At 42.3% G+C, this 5097-nt stretch overlaps 1 pseudogene; it reads left to right on the forward strand.

The window, feature by feature from the left end:
• LOC144375186 (cold shock domain-containing protein E1 pseudogene) lies at positions 1–2661 on the forward strand (annotated as a pseudogene).
• Positions 2662–5097: the final 2436 nt, after the last annotated feature.

Genomic DNA, 5097 nt, shown 5'->3' on the forward strand with positions numbered 1-5097 from the left:
CTGTGAGATTGTCCGGTGCAGCAGCAGTTGTATTCTTTATTAGCTTGGTAGATCATTTTCTCTCGCTCTTTTTTTTAATACTAGCAACTTTCATCCTTTGAAACGTGTGCTGAAAAAGAAGAATCAGCAAATACTACTGAAAGTGCAATATTTGATTATCACTTCGAGATGAGCTTTGATCCAAACCTTCTCCACAACAATGGACACAATGGGTACCCCAATGGTACTTCAGCAGCACTGCGTGAAACTGGGGTTATTGAAAAACTATTAACCTCTTATGGATTTTTTCAGTGTTCAGAATGTCAAGCTAGACTTTTCTTCCACTGTTCACAATATAATGGCAACCTGCAGGACTTAAAAGTAAGAGATGATGTTGAATTTGAAGTATCGTCTGACCGGTGGACTGGGAAACCCATTGCTATTAAATTGGTGAAGATTAAACCAGAAATCCATCCTGAAGAACGAATGAATGGACAAGAAGTGTTTTATCTGACATACACCCCTGAAGATGTTGAAGGGAATGTTCAGCTGGAAACCAGAGATAAAATAAATTTTGTAATTGATAACAATAAACATACTGGTGCTGTAAGTGCTCGTAACATTATGCTGTTGAAAAAGAAACAAGCCCGCTGTCAGGGAGTAGTTTGTGCCATGAAGGAGGCATTTGGCTTTATTGAAAGAGGTGATGTTGTAAAAGAGATATTCTTTCACTATAGTGAATTTAAAGGTGACCTAGAAACCTTACAGCCTGGAGATGATGTGGAATTCACAATCAAGGACAGAAATGGTAAAGAAGTTGCAACAGATGTCAGACTTTTGCCTCAAGGAACAGTCATTTTTTAAGACATCAGCATTGAACATTTTAAAGGAACTCTAACCAAAGTTATCCCAAAAGTACCCAGTAAAACCAGAATGACCCATTGCCAGGACGAATCAAAGTTGACTTTGTGATTCCTAAAGAACTTCCCCTTGGAGACAAAGATACAAAATCCAAGGTGACCCTATTGGAAGTTGACCATGTTAGGTTTAATATTTCAACAGACCGACGTGACAAATTAGAACAAGCAACTAACATAGAAGTTCTATCAAATACATTTCAGTTCACTAATGAAGCCAGAGAATGGGTGTGATTGCTGCCATGAGAGATAGTTTTGGTTTCATCAAGTGTGTGGATCGTGATGCTCATATGTTCTTCCACATCAGTGAAATTCTGGATGGGAACCAGCTCCATATTGCAGATGAAGTAGAGTTTACTGTGGTTCCTGATATGCTCTCTGCCCAAAGAAATCATGCTATTAGGATTAAAAAACTTCCCAAGGGCAGGGTTTCATTCCATTCCCATTCAGATCATCGTTTTCTGGGCACTGTAGAGAAAGAAGCCACTTTTTCCAATCCTAAAACCACTAGCCCAAATAAAGGCAAAGAGAAGGAGGCTGAGGATGGCATTATTGCTTACGATGATTGTGGGGTGAAACTGACCATTGCTTTTCAAGCCAAGGATGTGGAAGGATCTACTTCTCCTCAAATAGGAGATAAGGTTGAATTTAGTATTAGTGACAAACAGAGGCCTGGACAGCAGATTGCAACTTGTGTGCGACTTTTAGGTCGTAATTCCAACAAGAGGCTCTTGGGTTATGTGGCAACTCTGAAAGATAATTTTGGGTTTATTGAAACAGCCAATCATGATAAGGAAATCTTTTTCCATTACAGTGAGTTCTCTGGTGATGTTGATAGCCTGGAGCTGGGGGACATGGTCGAATACAGCTTGTCCAAAGGCAAAGGCAACAAAGTCAGTGCTGAAAAAGTAAACAAAACTCACTCAGTGAATGGCATTACTGAAGAAGCTGATCCCACTATCTATTCTGGTAAAGTCATTCGCCCCCTCAGAGGTGTTGATCCAACACAGATCGAGTATCAAGAAATGATTGAGATCGTGGATGAGGGGGATATGAAAGGTGAGGTGTATCCATTTGGCATAGTCGGAATGGCCAATAAAGGGGATTGCCTGCAGAAAGGGGAGAGTGTCAAGTTCCAATTGTGTGTCCTGGGCCAAAATGCACAGACTATGGCCTATAACATCACGCCCTGCGCAGGGCCACAGTAGAGTGTGTGAAAGATCAGTGTGGCTTCATTAACTACGAAGTAGGAGATAGCAAGAAGCTCTTTTTCCATGTGAAAGAAGTTCAAGATGGCATTGAGCTACAGGCAGGAGATGAATTGGAGTTCTCAGTGATTCTTAATCAGCATACTGGCAAGTGCAGTGCCTGTAATGTTTGGCGAGTCTGTCAGGGCCCCAAGGCCGTTGCAGCTCCTCGACATGATCGGTTTGTCAATCGCTTGAAGAACATCACCCTGGATTATGCTAGTGCTCCTCGCCTAGTGGTTCTTCATCAGCCAAGGGGACCAGATAACTCAATGGGATTTGGTGCAGAAAGAAATATTCGTCAAGCTGGTGTCATTGACTAACCACATCCATAAAGCACATCATTAACCCACTATGATCAAGTTGGGGGGATTCTGATGAAGGGTTCTGAATATCTCCCTCTTCATCCCTCCCAAAATCTGGAATACTTATTCTATTGAGCTATTACACCAGTTTTAACACCTTCCTCGTGTTATGTTTAAAAAAATAAATAAATTTAAGAAACCATTTTAAAATTATTCACAGTTGCAGCCTGGAAAACTTATGGTGGCACCTTATACTATGAATTTTAGGAGCTTTATTTGGTGCATTTAATGCAACTGGTAATTGCAAAATCCACTTCACCTGTGTAAGTGAAAAATACAGACTGTTATCTTGTTGGCCCTATGAAATTCTGCACTTGATATTTAGTATATACTCTACCTTCATTACTTCTGGCAAGATGTTCTGCCTTAGCACTCAGTTGCATTCTTTTCTTTCCTGTTCATTATGCTTTAATTCTGAGGACCATAGGAGGGTAGGATATATTACCTTTTAAAAATTACAAAAATTTGTATAGGCAAACCATTTTCTTAAGTTGATGGCCAAATGTTAAAATGTTATTTTTCATATCATTTATAATCTTGTCACAATCCACTTAACAAAGTTTGGTTAGATTTCAGTGAAAATTATCTTCCAGAGTAGTTTATTTTTTTTCCTGGGATGGGGCGCAAATAACTTTACTACAATTAGTATATATGGTGCAGAATTTCGTGCAAATGAAGTGGGCCAACAGTGTGATAATTTCAACATATTTAAACAAACAAAAAAAAAAGGACGGATGCACAAACTTGCTGCTGCTTAGATCACTGCAGCTTCTAGGACCCAGTTTCTTTTACTGATTTAAAAACAAAACAAGAAAAAAAATTTAAAAAGTTGTGCCTGAAATGAATCTTGTTTTTTTTTTTATAAGTAGCCGCCTGGTTCCTGTGTCCTGTGGAATACAGGCACTTGACCCTTGGTGTAGCTTCTGTTCAACTTTATATCACGGGAATGGATTGGTCTGATTTCTTGGCCCTCATCTTAAATTGGTCATATTCAGGGTCCCTGGCCAGTGGACTGAAGGCTTTGTCTAAGATGACAAGGATCAGCTCAGGGGATGTGGGGGAGGGCACTTTTATCTTCCCCGTTGTCGTTTGAGGTTTTGATCTCTGGGTAAAGAGGCCATTTATCTTTGTAAACACAAAACATTTTGCTTTCTCCAGTTTTCTGTTAATGGTGAAAGAATGGAAGTGAATAAAGTTTTAATGATTTTTGAGACACTAAAAAAAAAAAAAAAAAAAAAAAAAGATTGGATTGTAGCATCCCATAGCAGCCCCAGGGCCTAGAGTAGACCCTGCACCCTGTAGATGCTCAGTAAAAATAGTAACATGGAAGGTAGAAAAAGTCTTAAGCTGGCTGAGAATCCATGTTCACCATGGTCACTTGGCCCCCTATCCCTCCCCCACCACATACAGCTCAGCCTGTCTTGTCACTGGGCTCTGCACTGGTTCTGAGATGTGGAAGGTTCAGTGAATGCTGACCACCTCCCTGCCATATGTGGAACCTATGCAGCTGAACAGAGGGTCTCGGACTCCCTTGGCTACTTCCTCCTAACAGTTACATATCACCCCTGTAAACAGCTGGACTCCACTGGGCATCCAGGATCCCCAAATTCAGTCTATGTGATGTCATATCCTTTGTATCGGACATCCAACCCCACAATCCTGGCCTGCCCACTCTACCTATCCCCAAAGACAGGTTCATTTTACAAAGTCTGACCTTCTCCCTGTCCATTCCCTTTTATTCCTCATGGCAGGCCTGCCTTATTAGATCACCCCCTCCACCTCCTGGCTCAAGACCACAGACACCCCTGCCTACCATATTATTTCCAATAAGATGTTATTTTCCACCCTTCCTGCCTAAATCCTCCCAAGGCTGCCATTAAGTGAAGCTTTTTCTCCTTACTTTCAGGGCCTGGGCCAGAGGGTCTCATGTAAGAACCTTTTCTTCCACCTTTGCTGGGGGAAACTCCAGGTGCTATTTTCTGTCACCCCATCTCCATGTCTCCCAAACAGTCTAACCCTGGCATGAGAATGCAGAGAGCCATTAAAATTGGGGTGGATATATCTGCAGCATCCCATACAGGGAGAGCCGAAGAAACAACTGTCAGTTACAAGCAGCATTCTCACAGATGTAACCATGCCTGGGTTCCTCTATGCCCCCGAGTCAGCTCTGAGAGATGCCAAAGTCAGGGTCCCTTAGGGCTGGCTGTCTAGCATGGGCTAGTTGGTGTGATTTAGGCTCTACCTGCAGCCTCCTTTCAGTACATGGATGGTATGAAGGTAGATTAACTGGTGAGGGAGTACTGCCTATAGTGCCAAGACCCTGAGAAATTCTTTTGGATGCTCTGGCCGGCTCCTGGGACTCCTTCCCATGCACTCTAAAAAACCTCCTATACTGCATGCCCTGAGCTTGGGAACTCACTGAGGAAACTGAGACTGTTGATGGCACGTCAGGCCCCTTAGTCAGAAATGAGGCCCCTATCTCCCTGAGCCTCCTTCCTACCTGTCCTGCTCCAAGGAAATCCAGGGTAGAACCCAGGCAGCCAATGGAGATAGGCATGTGTACCCTACAAAGATTCCTGGAGCAAAAAC

This window comes from Ictidomys tridecemlineatus, chromosome 2 (genome assembly GCF_052094955.1).
Source record: "Ictidomys tridecemlineatus isolate mIctTri1 chromosome 2, mIctTri1.hap1, whole genome shotgun sequence".
NCBI classification, from domain to species: domain Eukaryota; kingdom Metazoa; phylum Chordata; class Mammalia; order Rodentia; family Sciuridae; genus Ictidomys; species Ictidomys tridecemlineatus.